General features: G+C 37.5%; 1 long non-coding RNA gene across 1 annotated transcript in view; it reads right to left on the reverse strand.

The window, feature by feature from the left end:
• The window catches only part of LOC123879064, a 69,340-nt gene that overhangs the window by 25,043 nt on the left and 24,450 nt on the right, over window positions 1-19,847 (reverse strand). The window contains exon 3 of the long non-coding RNA XR_006798938.1: window positions 2,534-2,637. This is a non-coding gene — a long non-coding RNA (uncharacterized LOC123879064). The remainder of the gene's footprint in view (window positions 1-2,533; window positions 2,638-19,847) is intronic.

A 19,847-nucleotide genomic window follows, 5' to 3' on the forward strand; every position in this document is an offset into this window, starting at 1 on the left:
TATAGTCACTTCCAGTATATCTAAGTGGTCGGACCGCGCCCCTAGGTCGGCGCGGGGTGCGATGACCCTGTATCAACTCGGCCAATGTTTGAGGTCAAATAAACACTAATTAACTGTGTCATACTGATAAACTACGCTTTTTAACTAGACATGGTACCGATTCTATTGTCTTTCTCTAAACTAAATTTAGAGTATCTGCGTCCTCCTCCTTTTAATATTGTTGAAAAGGGACAGAAAATGAATTTTACATTTAAAGACTCTAAATTTTAGTGCACGCTATAAATTTAAACAATAGGCTCGCGACTGGCAGCTAAAGTCACGAGGTTTGACAGCTCTAAATTAAATTTAAACCTGTCAAACTGTGTCTGTCCTCTTCATATTGCATTAGCAAGAAGAGGATGCGAACACTCTAAAACAGAAAGAATATTTAAGAATCTCGCACTGCTATGTCCAGCGGTGGGCAATAATTATTCATCTTTATGAATCTAAATCACACTAATATTATAAAGGCATAAGTGTATGTGTGTATGTTTGTTATTCTTTCACGCAAAAACTGCTGGACGGATTTAGGTCTGAGGGGCCTTATGTGGGGGTGGGCTCTTACCAAATGGGGTATTATATGAAAGGGTTTTACCTGTAAGTTCTAAAACAGATTTTTATTTATTTTTATGCATAACAGTTTTTGATTTATCGTGCTAAATATCGGAAAATATAGCCCGCGTGCGGAACCCTCTGTGCGCGAGTCTGACTTGGCAGGTTTTTTTGACGATATTCAATACCTATAACAGAACCCTGATCAAAGAAATACGACTCGCGCTTGACCTTTATTATTATTTAGTAAACGACCTAACCCTTCCGTCTCAGCATCCAATTTTGGATGCTTCGTAACAAATGGCTGAAAATTATTGGCTCGTTAGAACCATCGTTAGTCAACGTCAGGTCAGTCAGTCAGTTCTGTTTAACGCTTCATATTAACAGGTTGCCTTTAACGATGATACAGGCAATGATAACAAGTCCCAGGTTTGATTCCCAGTTGGTTCAAACTTTAATTTTATCCATATCCATACTAATATTATAAATGCGAAAGTGTGTCTGTCTGTCTGTCTGTCTGTCTGCTACGTTTTCACGGTTCAACCGCTGAACCGATTTTAATAAAATTTGGTACAGGCTTGGGATACATCCCGGGAAAGGACATAGGCTACTTTTTATCCCGGAAAATCAAAGAGTTCCTACGGGATTTAAAATAATCGAAATCCACGCGGGCGAAGCCGCGGGCATCCCCTAGTATCTGTATACATAAAAGGAAAAGCTGACTGACTGACTGACTGAGCTATCAACGCACAGCTCAAACTACTGGACTGATCAGGATAGTAAACATCCGCCAAAAAAGGTTTTTTGAAAATTCAATCCCTAAAAGGGTAGAACAGGAGTTTGAAATTTGTTAAGTCCACACGGAAAAAGTCGCGGGCATAAGCTAGTAGTATATAACAGGAAAAGGTAACTGTCTGACTGACTAATCATCGTACCTACAGTTCAAACCACTAGACCACATTTTTAAATTTAATTCATGCTAGCTTATGCCCTTGTATGGATTTAGGTTTTTTAAAAATCCCGTGGAAACTCTGCTTTTCCGGGATAGACAGTTGCCTATATCAATTTCCGGGACGCAAGCTACCTTAGTACTGTACCAAGTTTCATATAAATCGATTAAACGGAGTCCCATGGTCCTTCCCCGGGATGTAAGCTAACCTTTAATCAAAATCGGTTAAGCTGTTGACCCGTGAAAAGCTAGCAGACAGACACACACTTTCTCATTTATAATATTAGTATGGATTAAGATAATTATAGACACTTTGTTGTCTGTCTGTCTGTCTGTCTGTCTATCTGCCTGGCTGTCTATCTGTCTGTCTGTCCGTCCGTCCGTCCGTCGTGTCTGTCAAGAAACCTATAGGGTACTTCCCGTAAACCTAGAATGAAAGATATATAGGTGGGTCTTATAGCACAAGTAAAGGAATGAATCCGAAAACCATGAATTTGTGGTTACATCATTTAAAAAAAATTAAAAATGCATTGCTTAAGGCTCGATGACACTGGGCTAATTTACGAGCTGCTAGTCGGCGAGTTTAAAAGCTAGCGAGTGAGCGAGTAAGCGAGTGTCGATGACACACAAAACATTCCACTCGCTCAGTAGCCAACTAGCTAGCGTGTTGACATTTTAAGCTTTAACTGCCAAAACGCAGATGCTCGCAACTAGTTTACTAGCAGTGATGATGACACGTGGCTACTAGCTAGCTTACAGGCCAACACGCCAGCGAATGGCGAGTAAATTAGCCCGGCTTTCTATTTTTCAAGCAGCGTTTTTACAATCTGATAATCAAAAGCAGATTGTGAAAAAGCTCGATGACACGTGGCGAGTTTACAAGTTACAAGGCAGCGAGTTCGCTAGCAGCTTGTAAACTCGCCCCGTGTCATCGAGGCTTTAGGCATTAGCTAGTAAGTACATATTAAGATAAATAAATAATAGATTACTTACCACACACGTGTCCCCAACTATTTGCTCCATATAGATTTCCCTCTCGACGCGAACTCGATCCGATATCACTGGAAAGTCGAAACGACTTGCACACGTGCGTACATCTGCGGGCAAACAAAAGAATAACCTATTGAAAACAAATTCTATATTCGAAACGCAGGGGCAGTTTGTGGGGTGACCATGAGTTTGTAGACATAAAACCACACCACACATCCACACTATTATCACACTATAATATTATAAAGGCGAAAGTTTGTATGTGTGTGTGTGTGTGTGCGTGTGTATGTTTGTTACTCCTTCACGCAAAAACTACTGGACGGATTCGGCTGAAATTCGGAATGGAGATAGATAATATCCTGGATTAGCACATAGGCTACTTTTTATCCCGGAAAACCAAAGAGTTCCCACGGGATTTTTAAAAAACTACATCCACGCGAACGAAGTCGCGGGCATCAGCTAGTAATATTATAAATGCGAAAGTGTGTCTGTCTGTCAGTCTGTCTGTCTGCTGCCTTTTCACGGCCCAACAGTGTAACCGATTCTGACGAAATTTGGTACAGGGTTAGCTTATATCCGGGATATAAGCTAACCCTGTACCAAATTTCGTCGGACGGACATAAATTACTTTTTATCCCGAAATATCAAAGAGTTCTCACGGGATTCCCAAAAACCCATCCATTAAACCGATTTGTATGAAATGTACCGAAGTAGCTTGCGTCCCTGTAATTGACATAGGCAACTTTTTATCCCGGAAAATCAAACAGTTCCCACGGGATCTTTAAAAACCTAAATCCACGCGGACGAAGTCGCGGACATCCTCTAACATATAATAGAAAACTTATCCTTGAAAATTAAAATACCTGGCTACCCTAGGAGTACAAGCACAAAACGTAGGGTAATGTAAAATGCATATGGGACCCGGATGGATGTTGGTGCCTCTACAAATGTGCTGCTGAATAAAGAGATCTGACTACTGTGATATGGGTCACTACAGATTTGTGAGCTTACACAAGATCCTGACCTTTAACTGATAAAGGATGATTGAAAGCGCTTGCTTGTGAATAGAAAATTTTTTTGTTCAACTAAATCTACACATTATAACACGATCAATCGACTAATTTATCAGTTTGAGATTTTTCGATGTAAGTAGGTTATGTGTTGTATGTTGTAGACATAAGGAAGAAATTTGAGGAAATCCAATAAGAAAGCCGCAGGAAAAGGCTAGTTTTCTATCACACTATTCACACATACTATAAAGGTGAAAGTTTGTGTGTATGAAACTACTGGACGAATTGGGCTGTTTAGAATGGAGATAGATTATACCCCCTGGATTAGCACATAACACTTTTTATCCCGGAAAAAATTTTCAAAAGAAAAATAAAACCGACTTCAAAAACCAAAAACACTAAAAAGTAGAAAATAATTTTTGTTTAGCTACACATGTAATGTACCTAGGTATGAAGTCGAGCGAGCATATTAAAACAAAATTAGAAATCCAAGAGTGAAGCTCGCCCGACTTCATACCTAGGTACATTACATGTGTAGCTAAACAAAAATTATTTTCTACTTTTTAGTGTTTTTGGTTTTTGAAGTCGGTTTTATTTTTCTTTTGAAAATTTTTTATTTCACAATTTTTAGTGGCCCCACTGTACTATAATATGCTATGCCCAGTTAAAACCCTACTGTTTACTAAGCTATTACAGTGATCGCGAGCAATTTGCTCTTATCCATTGAGGAGTTCTGTTCTTCATCTCCGAAGATATTCATCAGATCTTCACCAAATTTATATGGGACCACCTGCACAGTATACCCTTTCAAACAAAAAAAAAATTCCAAATCGGTCCAGGGGTCTTTGAGTAATCGGGGAACATACATAAAAAATAAAAAAAAAAAAGATCCCGACGAATTGAGAACCTCCTCCTTTTTTGGAAGTCGGTTAAAAATCAAAGAGTTCCCGCGGGATTTTGAAGAACGTTAATCCACGCGAACGAAGTCGCGGGCATCAGCTAGTTGCTTATAACGCATATATAACTCCGAAAAGGTGAATGACGTGCCCGGGATAGAACCCCAGACCCTTTAAAATAGCAAGGCCGACATCTTAACCAAAATTCTGCCGCGGTTTTGGAAATTTCCATATTAATATACAATTAGGCAGCTTTGATGCTATCACTGCTATTTGGAAGGAATAAAAATTTACATAAGAAAGATCGCAGCGATTCGGCACGGCCAAGGTACTTACAGAGTGACAATTTAGGGTCTCAAGGACCCTCGGAAAAGATCACCGGTACATCTGACGAAGGACATGAACGTAGAATCACAGAATATTTATTTTACAGACCTCCGGGTACGGAAGGATCACTCCGCAGGGCCGTTTGAAAAATACCTAATCAAAAATCAAAATCTATCTTAGAATAGCTTGGATTTGGATCAGAGATCGGATTAGTGATAGTTTCCATGCAACTTTAGACACAAAATAGCAACTTAATAACGATTAACGACGCAACAAAGTTATCACAGAGAGCTGCGGCCTAAAATTAATAAACGCCTCTCATTCTATCCCTAAAATCTCTCTGTCTTACCTAGACCTAATGAAAGCGGTACGTGGATATGCAAAAATCATTTGCTTCTATTATCCATACAAATATTATAAATGCGAAAGTGTGTCTGTCTGCTAGCTTTTCACGGCCCAACAGCTTAACCAAATTTGATGAAATTTGAAAAAGAATTAGCTTACATCCCAGGGAAGGACATAAGCTACTTTTAACCATGGAAAATCTATTAGTTCCCACGGAATTCTTAAAGGCCCATCCGTTTAACAGATAAAATTTGGTACAGAGGTAGCTTACATCCCGGAAACATAGACAACGTTTTAACCCGGAAAATCAAAGAGATTTTAAAATCCTAAATCCGCGCGGACGAAGTCACTGGTATCTAGTATATTAATATCTAGACAAGATAGAATAGGCAAGGTAAAGGCAAAAATTCAGACTAAAATTCACGAAACCAATGGCTGCGACAACCCTGGCCCTTATGAAAACGACCCTAACAGGGTTGACACAAGAGCCACTCGCTACGAACTCGGCGTCCATTTCTAAAATTACAGTTAGTAATTAAGAACGAGCTATCTCTTTGTCACGGTTGCATATTTGGATTTCCTTTTTTCGATGCTATAATTGTGTTGAGTACTTGCATCCAAACGTTTACTGTTATTTTGAGGAACAGAATGTTAATTCCTGTAACTAATTTATACCTACACTAAGCTTTCACCGCGAAAATTTCAGTTTTTTCCTTGGGCGGTTCTACAGAATCTTGATCTAACATGCAAACCCTGATAGATCCATATTTAGACTAAATAGAATAGACGATTTAAAGGCACAAATTCAGACTAAAATTCACGAAACCAGTGGCTGCGACAACCCTAGCCCTTATGAAAAGGACCCTAATAGGGTTGACACAAGAGCCACTCGCTACGAACTCGGCGTCCATTTCTAAAATTACAGTCAGTAATTAAGAACGAGCTATCTCTTTGTCGCGGTTGCATATTTGGATTTCCTTTTTTCGATGCTATAATTATGTTGAGTACTTGCATCCAAACGTTTACTGTTATTTTGAGGAACGGAATAGAATAGAATAGATTTTTATTCAAATAAACTTTTACAAGTGCTTTTGAATCGTCAAATAATTTACCACTGGTTCGGAATGCCGTTCCTACCGAGAAGAACCAGCAAGAAACTCGGCGGTTGCTCTTTTCAATTGTGCAATTTACAATAAATGTTAATTCCTGTAACTAATTTATACCTACACTAAGCTTTCACCGCGAAAATTTCAGTTTTTTTTTTCTGGGCGGTTCTACAAAATCTTGATCTAACATGCAAACCCTGATAGATCCATATTTAGACTAAATAGAACAGATGATTTAAAGGCACAAATTGAGACTAAAGTTCACGAAACCAGTGGCTGCGACAACCCTGGCCCTTATGAAAAGGACCCTAACAGGGTTGACACAAGAGCCACTCGCTACGAATTCGGCGTACATTTCTAAAATTACAGTTTTGAGTTTCGGTTGCATATTTGAGTTTCCTTTTTTCGATGCTATGATTATGCTGAGAACTTCCATCCGAACGTTTACTGTTATTTTTACAGATCAACGTAATTTTTTGCATTGGTACAGAGTTAAAGACCTGGAGAGCACCATAGACTACTTTTTTTTACCGGAAAATCAAAGAATTGCTACGGGATTTTTGAAAACCTAAATCCATTATCCACGTGGGTTTAGGTTTAGGTGTGGGAATCAGCTATTACTTTCATAAAAAGAAATGGTAGTGACACTGACAACCATAGTTCTTATAAGAATGACCCTAATAGGGCTGTCACACTCGTAAGGGCCCATTTCCAAAATTACAGTTTGTAATTAAGCCCGAGCTATCATCCCTTTGTCAATGCCGTACATTTGCATTTCTGTTTTCGTCATCATGATTATGCAGAGATCGTTGAACGCGGGACAGTTAATGTCATCACAACTCATGTTGTAATTGCGAAAGTGTTTTTGTTTGTTGGTTTGTCTTTCAATCACGTCGCAACAAAACAACGGATTGATGTAATTTTTTGCATTGGTATAGTTAAAGACCTGAAGAGTGACATTGGCAACTTTTTATCCCGGCAAACCAGAGTTTCTTCAGGGTTTTTGAAAAATCTAAATCCACGTGCTTTATAGTATAGAATAGAATAGATTTTTATTCAAATAAACTTTTACAAGTGCTTTTGAATCGTCAAACAATCTACCACTGGTTCGGAATGCCGTTCCTACCGAGAAGAACCAGCCAGAAACTCGGCGGTTGCTCTTTTCAATTGTTCAATTTACAATGATATTCCATACTATACATGCTATAAAGTATACAACACTTTATTCAGGTTGCAAGCATCAGCTATTTACTTTCATAAACAGAAGTGGTAGTGGCATCCATACCTCTTACAAGAATGACCCTAATAGGGCTGTCACACTCTTAAGGGCCCATTTCCAAAATTACAGTTTGTAATTAAGGGCGAGCTGTCATCCCTTTGTCATCGCCGTGCATTTGCATTCCTTTTTTCGTCACCATGACCTTTGAACGCGGGAAAATTAATTTCACCACTATCCATATTAATATGAATACGAAAGTGTGTTTGTTTGTTGGTTTATTGCTTTGTTGATTTGTCCTTCAATCACGTCACAGCAAAGTAACGGATTGATGTGATTTGTTGCATTGGTATAGTCAAAGACCTAGAGAGTGACATAGGATACTTTTTATCCCGGCAAATCGGAGTTTCTACGGAATTTTTGAAAAATCTAAATCCACGTGCTTTATAGTATAGAATAGAATAGATTTTTAATCAAATAAACTTTTACAAGTGCTTTTGAATCGTCAAACAATCTACCACTGGTTCGGAATGCCGTTCCTACCGAGAAGAACCAGCAAGAAACTCGGCGGTTGCTCTTTTCAATTGTTCAATTTACTATGATATTCCATACTATACATGCTATAAAATATACAATACTTTATTCAGGTTGCAAGCATCAGCTATTAGTTTCATAAACAGAAGTGGTAGTGGCATCCATACCTCTTACAAGAATGACCCTAATAGGGCTGTCACACTCTTAAGGGCCCATTTCCAAAATTACAGTTTGTAATTAAGCCCGAGCTATCATCCCTTTGTCATCACCGTGCATTTGCATTCCTATTTTCGTCACCATGATTATGCAGAGATCTTTGAACGCGGGAAAATTAATTTCACTCTTGCTGCATTTAAAAACTGATGCCGAGTTGCGAATGTATATTTTCCCGTTGAATATTCGTATTTTTAAGCGAGTCTTGTCGTTTGAATGTTATGAGTATTTTTTTTTTTGCAAATACTAAGTACATGTACTCATCTATCTAGATTCAAGAGAGATGCAAAAGTCCAATCTAAATATATACAAGTGTAAGTTAAAAATTTATAACACCCCCGACAAGTGAAGGTTACAGTAACTAGAAAAGAGCTGATAACTTTCAAACGGATGAACCGATTATCTTGGATTATAGCTAAGAACACTCTCATCAAGCTACCTTTCAAACAAAAAAAAACCAAATTAAAATCGGTTCATTAGTTTAGGAGCTACGATGCCACAGACAGATACACACGTCAAACTTATAACACTCCTCTTTTTGGGTCGGGGGTGAAATATAGGAATACATGCAACGGACGTTTTTCTTATTCCAGTCATGGACATCCTACATTACATTCTACTTACTAGTATTTGCCATTTATCACCACACACACACACACATACACACACACACATATTCAAGTGCAAAGTAATTATTATAACAATATTAGTAACGATAAGCGAAGATTTAAATATCGAATCTCGTTTTGAAATAGGAACATATGCAACAGACGCTCTTTTATTCCAGTCATGGACATCCTAGGTATATTACATTCTACTTACTTACTAGTATTTGCCAGTTATCACCACACACACACATACACACACACACACATATTCAAGTGCAAAGTAATTATTATAACAATATTAGCAACGATAAGCGAAGATTTAAATATCGAATCTCGTTTTGAAATAGGAACACATGCAACGGACGCTTTTCTTATTCCAGTCATGGACATCCTACATTACATTCTACTTACTTACTACTATTTGCCAGTTATCACCACACACACACACGCACATATATTCAAGTGCAAAGAAATTATTATAACAATATTAGTAACGATAAGCGAAGATTTAAATATCGAATCTCGATTTGAAATAGGAACACATGCAACGGACGCTTTTCTTATTCCAGTCATGGACATCCTACATTACATTCTACTTACTACTATTTGCCAGTTATCACCACACACACCCACACACACACACACATATTCAAATACAAAGTAATTATTATAACAATATTAGTAACGATAAGCGAAGATTTAAATATCGAATCTGGTTTTAAAATAGGAACGCGCGCGACGGACGTCCGCAGCGCTCAATTTGCGGCAGGAAGCAGCCAATCGCGCGAGTTCCCGCCGCGTGAGACGCATGCGCGCCCCAGCCGCCGCCCGCCATCATGTTTTTAGCTAATGACTGATGGATGTTCGGACGGGGAGAGTTGCTTGTACCAGTTGCTTGGCTAGTCTCGTGCACAAAGCGCTTTTTAACTCCCTACCCAAAAAGAGCGGTGTTATAAGTTTGACATGTGTATCTGTCTGTGTCATCGTAGCTGCTAAAGTAATGAACCGATTTTAATTTAGTTTTTTTTTGTTTGAAAGGTGGCTTGATCGAGAGTGGTTTTAGCTATAATCCAAGAAAATCGGTTCAGCCGTTTGAAAGTTATCAGCTCTTTTCTAGTTACTGTAACCTTCACTTGTCGGGGGTGTTATAAATTTTTAATTTACACTTGTGATTTGACTATATATATAAGCTTACTCAACAACAATTGTATCAAGATAATAATGCTTGTATCTATTGAACTATATGAATTATTGTATTTATTGAATAATGATTGGAAATAAAGGCTTTATTTATTTATTTATTGACGTGACAACGTCTTATAATTCGATAGAGCCGGCTGCGCGCACGAAAAAACATGACTCATGCGGCGTTACCTCGCTCTGAGGCGTTCCATGTAAGGCTTGAAGTGCAAGCGAGAGCGCGGAACGAGCGACAAAGAAGCACAATCGACCTTTGTTGTCACGTTCAACTATCGTCAGTAAACCGACTTTACAGACAACCAATTTTTTTTTTTTTTATATAAGCTTGTTATATATAGTTACCCAAAATTGAAAGAGGCGGCTTTAAATAGAGAAGCTTTTCGGATGATGATCGCCAAACTTCGTTTCGAAGTAGGCACGACATGATGATGTTACAAGCTTGATAGATAGATAAAAAATCGGTCAAGTTCGAGACGGACTCGCGCACGATGGGTTCCGTACAAGAAATAACACTTTATAATTTTTATGGCAGCCATTTTGAAATCTTAATTTTTTGTTGCTGTAGAGGCAATAGGAATACATATTCTGTAAACATTTCAACTCTATTACGGTTCGATATTGCTTCAATTGTTTTACTTCAATTGGTTTTATACATGGCATAATATTGTATATTAAATCTTTGAAAAGAGCAACCGCCGAGTTTCTTGCTGGTTCTTCTCCGAAGCATTCCAAACTAGTGGTAGATGCTTTTGACGATTCAAAAGAACTTGTAAAAGTCTAATTGAATAAAAATATTTTGAATTTTGAATTTGAATTTGAATTGAAATTATTACTAAAACCAAGGCTGACATCGAATATTTCTATCTATGGTCTGCAAGATTACTTTATGTATGATAGCAATCCAAAATTGATTAATTTAAAAAAGCTTGTTTTCTCTTCCACAGAGCTAAGTCAATTAATTTTTATGATCTAACAGCGTAGGAACAGCGAACCCATTCAACGAGTTTTGAAAATTCAATAGGGATGACACAGTAATTTTTAAACTCAATTTGAAGCAGGAAACACTCAATACGGTGCGCCCCATCCATTGTAAAGGAGGTACCTACATACGCACCCTTTCTATGCCATGAACTGGCGACTGATGATTTGGAGAGTCACTTTAGTTTGTTAGAAGTGTTACAAATATATATAATTGGTGGTAGTTACGATGGATTTTTAGGGTTCCGCACCTCAAAAGGAAAAACGGAACCCTTATTCAACACGGAACGTCATTAAAAAAATCAAAATGTGTTTCAATTTTCAAAGTAAGGTAACTATTCCAAGTGGGGTATCGTATGAAAGGGCTTTACATGTACATTCTAAAACAGATTTTTAATTATTTTTATGTATAATAGTTTTTGATTTATCGTGCAAAATGTTGAAAAAATATCCGAGTACGGAACCCTCAGTGCGCGAGTCTGACTCGCACTTGGCCGGTTTTTTTAGTTTGGAATCTATTTTTCGCAAACACGCGAAGTATCAATGAAATCTGACGAAAACCATAGATATGAGTGACAGAGACAATGCTCTACAAAACCGAAATCTCTTTCTAAAGCTTGATGTACAATATTCCAAGTTTCTTCCACTCACTTCTGTCATTCGTCAATGCATTTTCCATCCCTTTTACACACATATCCTCTTTCACGCAATCTATCCTTTTCTTCGATCTTCCTCTCCTCTTTTTTCCCTCCACATACATATTAACATTATTCATGCAATCACTACAATTAATTGATCTCATTATTTATTATTGATTTATTATTGTTTCGCAGCTTCTTTCTTTGCAATTTGGTTTACATATTGTAGAAGAAGAATTAGGAGAAATTCTTTCCTCTGGGTCCTCATTTTTCCTCTTCTACAATATGTAAACCAAATCGCGTCGAAAGAAGCTGCTCACATAATTACAATCGAACTTCACTTGGTAAGTTCGTTTGATTTTTAAATTGTAGAGTAGTTGAGTAGTTATAGTAGAGTTGAGTTGTATTGATTGATTGACTAATGACAGCAGTCACATTAAGAGGGCTCTCTCCGTCACTCGTTTCGTACAATCGTAGTTCCAATTTCATTTGAATATTAAGCAACCAAAGTCCATCAAATTTTGCAGACATATTCTAGAAACTAATATCTATGTCTGTGGTTTTCCAGATTTCCGTTAAAATATTCGGTTTCAAAGTTACGCGGTCTTAAAAATTTTCATACAAATCTTTGAGCCCTTGTAGTTTTAAAACTACATATTTTTAGAAAAATCTAAAACACCACCGACACAGATAGGTATTAGTTTCTAGAATATGTCTGCAAAATTTCATGGACTTTGGTTGCTTAATATTCAAATGAAATTGGAACTACGATTGTATGAAACGAGTGACGGAGAGAGCCCTGTTAAGGGTGAAGCTAAATTCGTAGCCTCGAAGCCTAGTAACTCATAGCGTGCAAAACCTGTGCAATTCAAACCACTAGTAAAAGTTTACTTGAATAAAAATATAAGTATTCTATTCTATTCTATTCGTGACTACTCGTGGGAGATATGAGGACTTACAGAATTCGTTTAAAACCCCGATGTGACAACCCTGCAAACGGCTGATCGCTGAAATGAACTCTTAAAAAAATTCGGTACTCGATGGACCGTTAGAACATGTGGACAACGAAATAATGTATGGCACTAACTATTTGGTACTACACAACTAAATTCTAGAGTATTCGCATCCTCTTCTTACTAATGTAATATGAAAAGGACAGACACAGTTTGACAGTTTTAAGTTTAATTATTTAGAGCTGTCAAAAAATCGGCGGCATTTTTGCTACATAATTACTTTTTACAACTAAATTCTAGAGTATTCGCATCCTCTTCTTACTAAAGTAATATGAAAAGGACAGACACTGTTTGACAGATTGATTGACTAATGACTGCAGTCACAATAGTAGGATGAAGCTAAATTCCCATGCAAAACAGCCAACACTACTTTAGATTTACTCAAACTACAATTACATTAACAAAACTGCACTCTCAAGTCTGGAACTCAACATTTTAGTCGCATTCGAAAAAAAAGCACTTAAATTCCTATACAAAACTCGATTGTCATTTGCAAACAACGCATTTACATCAAGCCGGCCGTAATGCTGCGTTTTAGACACACTCCGCCATTAGCGAATCGTTATCTTGCTAAAACGTGGGTTTCGGTACCTACAGGGTTAGCATTGCTGGGGTCTCTCCGTCACTCGCTCCATACAAACGTAGTTCGTTTCTCATTGGAATACTAACCTATCATACTCAATGGAATTTTGTAGAAACGTTCCGAGAACTATCTACGCCTGTGGTTTTCCAGATTTCCGTTAAAATATTCGGTTTCAAAGATACGCGGTCTTAAAAATTCACATACAAATCTTTGAGCACCTGTAATTTTAAAACTAAGTACATATTTTTAGAAAAATCTAAAACACCACAGACACAGATATTAGTTTCTAGAATATGTCTGCAAAATTTCATGGACTTTGGTTGCTTAATATTCAAATGAAATTGGGGCTACGATTGTATGGAGTAAGTGACGGAGAGAGCCCTGTTAAACATAACTTGATTTTATTTTTTACTAGCTATTACCCGCGGCTTCGCTCGCGTGACTCAAGGTTTTAATAATAATTGAGGTTTGTTACAATATTTTTCGGTGCAATGCTTAAGTTATTATCATGTGTTATAGCATGCATCCTGCGGGAACTATTTGTTTTGTTTTCCCTGATTAAGAATCAATCTTATAATTTCAAATGTTATTTTTAATTTATTAAAATATTACTTAGATATTACAATTTTTTTTACTTGGTCTTTTTACCATGTTTAATAGTTTAGTCATTAGTCATTACTAGTTACATTAACAGGCAAGTCAACTTATCAATGCAAACGAGGCATGATTGCAAAGTAGTCGTGATTAGAGATGAGAAATTTAAAAAAAAACTTAGACTAAAACTTATTTAGAACCACCTCCTTTTTGGAAGTCGGTTAAAAAGTGCTGCGATAGGTACTTACCTACCTACTTATGGAATGGCCCCACTGTGCTAATGTTTCGAGTTTGGGCGAAATTGGCAAAAGTTTGCCAAACGGCAATTCTTCTTGCCAGTTGCCAGCATAGTCACCACATTCGGGATTCGGCGAACGTTTTACACTCTAAGGTTGAAATCTATAGAGTGCACTTAGACTTTGCTTAGACTTAAGTTTCAGTTAAAACGAGACAGGCCTATGCCAGCGGTATAACGCTGTCTCGTTTTAACAGTGTCTTAAGTCTGACGGCAAAAATTCTAGCCAGTTGCCAGCATAGCCACCACATTCGGGATTCGGCGAATGTTTTACACTCTAAGGTTGAAATCTATAGAGTGCACTTAGACTTTGCTTAGACTTAAGTTTCAGTTAAAACGAGACAGGCCTATGCCAGCGGTATAACGCTGTCTCGTTTTAACAGTGTCTTAAGTCTGACGGCAAAAATTCTAGCCAGTTGCCAGCATAGCCACCACATTCGGGATTCGGCGAATGTTTTACACTCTAAGGTTGAAATCTATAGAGTGCACTTAGACTTTGCTTAGACTTAAGTTTCAGTTAAAACGAGACAGGCCTATGCCAGCGGTATAACGCTGTCTCGTTTTAACAGTGTCTTAAGTCTGACGGCAAAAATTCTAGCCAGTTGCCAGCATAGCCACCACATTCGGGATTCGGCGAATGTTTTACACTCTAAGGTTGAAATCTATAGAGTGCACTTAGACTTTGCTTAGACTTAAGTTTCAGTTAAAACGAGACAGGCCTATGCCAGCGGTATAACGCTGTCTCGTTTTAACAGTGTCTTAAGTCTGACGGCAAATCTTCTAGCCAGTTGCCAGCATAGCCACCACATTCGGGATTCGGTGAATGTTTTACACTCAGGTTGAAATCTATAGAGAGCCCTTTGACTTTGCTTAGACTTAACTTTCAGTTTAAAACGAGACAGACTTATGCCAGCGGTATAACGCTGTCTCGTTTTAACAGTGTCCACTTAATTTTAATTTCCACTTGTTGTCAAGTTATACTAATTATACTATGTGATGATTTATCAATTACTATGTATTTACAGAGCAAATCACCCTTTCTTTACGTTCGGTTGAAACCACTGTAGGTATTTTCTGTTATTTGTATTTTCATCCCTAGATTCAGATTTCGCGATCCATTCCAGTCCCACATTATTGTTTAAAGGGGAGTTTTACAATGGGCACTTTTTTAATTACGAAAAGAGAGTATTCGCCATTGTCTATGGTGAAATTAAAAATGGCCGCCCGATGGAGAAAAATGGGGAAACAATAATACGTGCGTAATGACTACATAAGTATTGTATTTGTACAACTATTTTAAACATGGTGGTTTCACTGACTTTTGTGGAGGAGAATTTAATTTGGGTTCCGTATCTGAAAAGGAAAATAGAAATCCTTATAGGATCACTTCGTTATCTGTCTGTCAGTCGTGTCTGTCAAGAAACCTATAGAGTACTTCTGGTTAACCCAGTATACATTTATTCTTTACTAGCTAATGCCCGCGACTTCGTTCGCGTGGATGTAGTTTTTTTAAAAATCCCGTGGGAACTATTTGATTTTCCGGGATAAAAAGTAGCCTATGTGCTAATCCAGAGTATAATCTATCTCCATTCTAAATTTCAGCCCAATCCGTCCAGTAGTTTTTGCGTGAAGGAGTAACAAACATACACACAAACACACACACACACACACACACACACACACACACACATACAAACTTTCGCCTTTATAATATTAGTGTGATTGCAGATAACACAAAGTAAACATATTAAAAAAACCGGCCAAGTGCGAGTCAGACTCGCGCACTGAGGGTTCCGTACTCAGGTATTTTTTCCAACATTTTGCACGATAAATCCAAAACTATTATGCATAAAAATAAATGAAAATCAGTTTTAGAATGTACAGGAAAAGCCCTTTCATATTATACCCCACTTGGTATAGTTATCTTACTTTGGAAATTGAAACATATTTTGATTTTTTTTAATGATGTGACCACAAATTCGCGGTTTTCAGATTTATTCCTGTACTTGTGCAGTGTGCTATAAGACCTACCTTTACCTTTCACACACATATCCTCTTTCACGCAATCCATCCACCTTTTCTTTGGTCTTCCTCTCCTCTTGTAAAAATAATAGCTACTGCTTGTTTTATAAGCCCGTAACAAACGGACAAAAACAAAATTACCAATGTAAAATATACAAAATGGGCGCCTTGGTGAATACCTGAATGAAGAATTTGGGAGAAACTGGGACAAAAATTAGGAATCCATCGGCTTTAAAATTCATTTATTGCAATGGTTCTAACATTATTGTTTCGTTGCTTCTTGTTTTTAACCCCGACCCAAAAAAAGGGGTGTTATAAGGTTGACGTGTGTATCTGTCTGTGGCGTCGTAGCTCCTAAACAAATGAACCGATTTTAATTTAGTTGTTTCTTGTTTGAAAGTTAACATTTCTTTTCTAGTTACTGTAACCTTCACTTGTCGGGGGTGTTATAAATTTTTAATTACACTTATAGGTCTATAAAGATTGATGCAAATGTTTTTTCGATTTGAATGAAAAAGCGCGTGCTTGTAAAGAATTGTTAAAGGAAGATACACCAAAACAAAATTTCTTAAAATTCAGTTAAAAATTGACTTTAAATGAACTATCGTCCTTGCTATTTTGTACCGCAGCCTATCTCAAAAACCGGCCAAGTGCGAGTCAGACTCGCGCACCGAGAGTTCCGTACTCGGGTATTTTTTCGACATTTTGCACAAATAAACGTACATTGTGTGTAACCACAAATTCACGGTTTTCGCAATTTTTCTTTTAGGTACTTGTGCTACTATCCAACACAAGCTTCTCCTTTCAGCAAAGGTTGCCTGGTAGAGATTGCTCTAAGCAATAAGGCCGCCTTTGTACACAATTGTTTTTTCTATTTTCTTCTTTCTGTGTTGTGTTCCTTTATATGTGTTTTTGTGTGTAATAAAGACTTCTATCTATCTATCTATCTTCCTGCCAAATTTCATGAGTCTAGGTCAACGAGGAGTACCCTATAGGTTTTCTTGACAGTTGACAGACACGACGGACGGACAGACAACGAAGTGATCCTATAATGGTTCCGTTTTTCCTTTGAGGTACCTACGGAACCCAAAAAGACTAAACTGTAAAGTAGTAACTTTTGTATATTTTCAGTAAATCTCAAGGGAGACTCCATTTAAGTTAGAAACAATTTCTTGCAAACCTTGTACTTTAGATTTTGTCTGTAGAAATAATAAGAAGGATAATTTAAAAATAACAACCCTTTTAGTTACCAAGCCTTTGTCGTTTATATGTGAAGACAGAACATGAAGAGCCATGTCATGAGATGTCATAAAAATACGTTTATATGAGACACTTTTTAACCCCCGACCCAAAAAGCGGGGTAAGTTTGACGTGTGTATCTGTCTGTGGCATCGTAGCTCCTAAACTAATGAAGCGATTTTAATTTAGTATTTTGTGTTTAAGGTGGCTTGATCGAGTGTTCTTAGCTATAATCCAAGAAAATCGGTTCAGCCGTTTGAAAGTTATCAGCTCTTTTCTAGTTACTGTAACCTTCACTTGTCGGGGGTGTTATAAATTTTTAATTTACACTTGTTACCCGATGTATGTATGTCTGTTGGTATCAAATTCTGTGTGTTCCACCATAGCGCCTAAACTAGGCTGATTTTGATGAATGAGGTGCCAATGAATTCGTTGTTATAGTCCGGGTGACAAAGATTACAATTCGTATGAAAACAAGTGTTAATTAAAAATTTATAACACCCCCGACAAGTGAAGGTTACAGTAACTAGAAAAGACCGAAAAGACCTGATAACTTTCAAACGGCTTAACCGTCTGAACTCTGAACTGATTTTCTTGGACCATTCCGCGCCAACGATCTAAAGTATCTGAGTTTTCCAAAACATCATTTTCAAATAAATAATTATGTATTTAGGCAACGTCCATCTTGACAGCTTGACATTTGTCAATTGACATAATATTATGAACCTAACGGTTATCTAACCTTCTTTTCTACAAGAAAACTAGAAAAGAGCTGATAAATTTTTTTTGGGTTATAGCTAAGAACACTTTTGATCAAGCCAAGCCACCTTTCAAACAAAAAAAAAGTAAATTAAAATCGGTTCATTCGTTTAGACGCTACGATGCCACAGACAGATACACAGACACACAGATACACAGATACACACGTCAAACTTATAACACCCCTCTTTTTGGGTCGGGGGTTAAAAAAATCGGCCTGACGGATGTTACATCCAAAAAATTGGTAGGTCTTCATAATTCTTGCTATTGTATCGAGTTGGCTACAAATGAGACAGAAAAAATTTTGAATTTATAAATAAATATAGTACAATGTTAAAATTACAAAAATTAGAAAAAATCGAAAAAAGACGAAAGTTTGTGTGTATGTGTATGTGTGTGTATGTTTGTTACTCCTTCACGCAAAAACTACTGGACGGATTTGGCTGAAATTCGGAATGGAGATAGATAATATTCTGGATTAGCACATAGGCTACTTTTATCCCGGAAAACCAAAGAGTTCCCTCCGGGATTTCGAAAACCGCCGGACGAAGTCGCGGGCATCAGCTAGTACTGTATAAAACAATTGATTGATTATCCTATCTGAAATGAGATAGATACTTATATATTTTTTATTATAAAATAAAGTTAAGTTGGCAGCCCTAGGGTTAAAGTATGGCATGAATAGTTCCAGATTTAAAATTCAAATTTCAATTCAAATTCGATTTCTTCACCGATAAGCAACCTACATTTTTGTTTGGATACGCTCCTTCTATACCTACCAATACCTACCAGACTAGGTAAATTAAGTTTATTCATGAGAATGCAGGTAAAATAATATGTATTTCACAGTTTTGGAACCTTGAATTGAGTTGAATTGAAATATATGCTTTACTAGCTGATACCCGCGAATTCGTCTGCGTGGATTTAGGTTTTTCGAAATCCCGTGGGAACTCTTTGGTTTTCCGGGATTCCTTTCAGCCAAATCCGTTTAGTAGTTTTTGCGTGAAGGAGTAACAAACATACACACACACACACACACACACATACAAACTTTCGCCTTTATAATATTAGTGTGATAGTGTGATGACGAACGAAGTCGCAGGCATTAACTAGTTTAATATAACGCGTAGCATTCATACGATTCTATTTACAGATTGAGAGTACTATACAGTTAACAGTCCCCCATTTATCATTATCAGTGGGCATAGATATATCCTATTACTAGAGTGTCCTCCGCCTTCCTCATCCACCTCATCCTATCTCATTTGGTGGCGCGCTCTTGGAAAGGCCTATGTCCAGCAGTGGAGGCTTACAGGCTGATGGATGGATGGATGACTAGAGAGTGTAATCACACTAATATTATAAAGGCGAAAGTTTGTGTGTATGTGTGTGTGTGTGAATGTTTGTTACTCTTTCCCGCAATAACTTCTGAACGGATTTGGCTGTTTGTAATGGAGATAGATAATATCCTAGATTAGCACATAGGGTACGTTTTATCTCGGAAAATCAAAGAGTTCCTACGGGATTTCGAAAACCTAAATCCACAAGGACGAAGTCGCGGGCGTCAGCTAGTGTCCCATATAAGTTTCAACTGTATAGTCGATTGCGGAAAGCTGCATCAAACATTGCTACAATCTCCATTGTTATGATTGGCTGAATTTGCAGTATTTTTTTTAATTCAAATACAAATTAACCCTTTGCATTCACACCTGGTGGTAAGTGATGATGCAGTCTAATATGG

The sequence above is a fragment of the Maniola jurtina genome, chromosome 27 (genome assembly GCF_905333055.1).
Source record: "Maniola jurtina chromosome 27, ilManJurt1.1, whole genome shotgun sequence".
In the NCBI taxonomy this organism is placed as follows: domain Eukaryota; kingdom Metazoa; phylum Arthropoda; class Insecta; order Lepidoptera; family Nymphalidae; genus Maniola; species Maniola jurtina.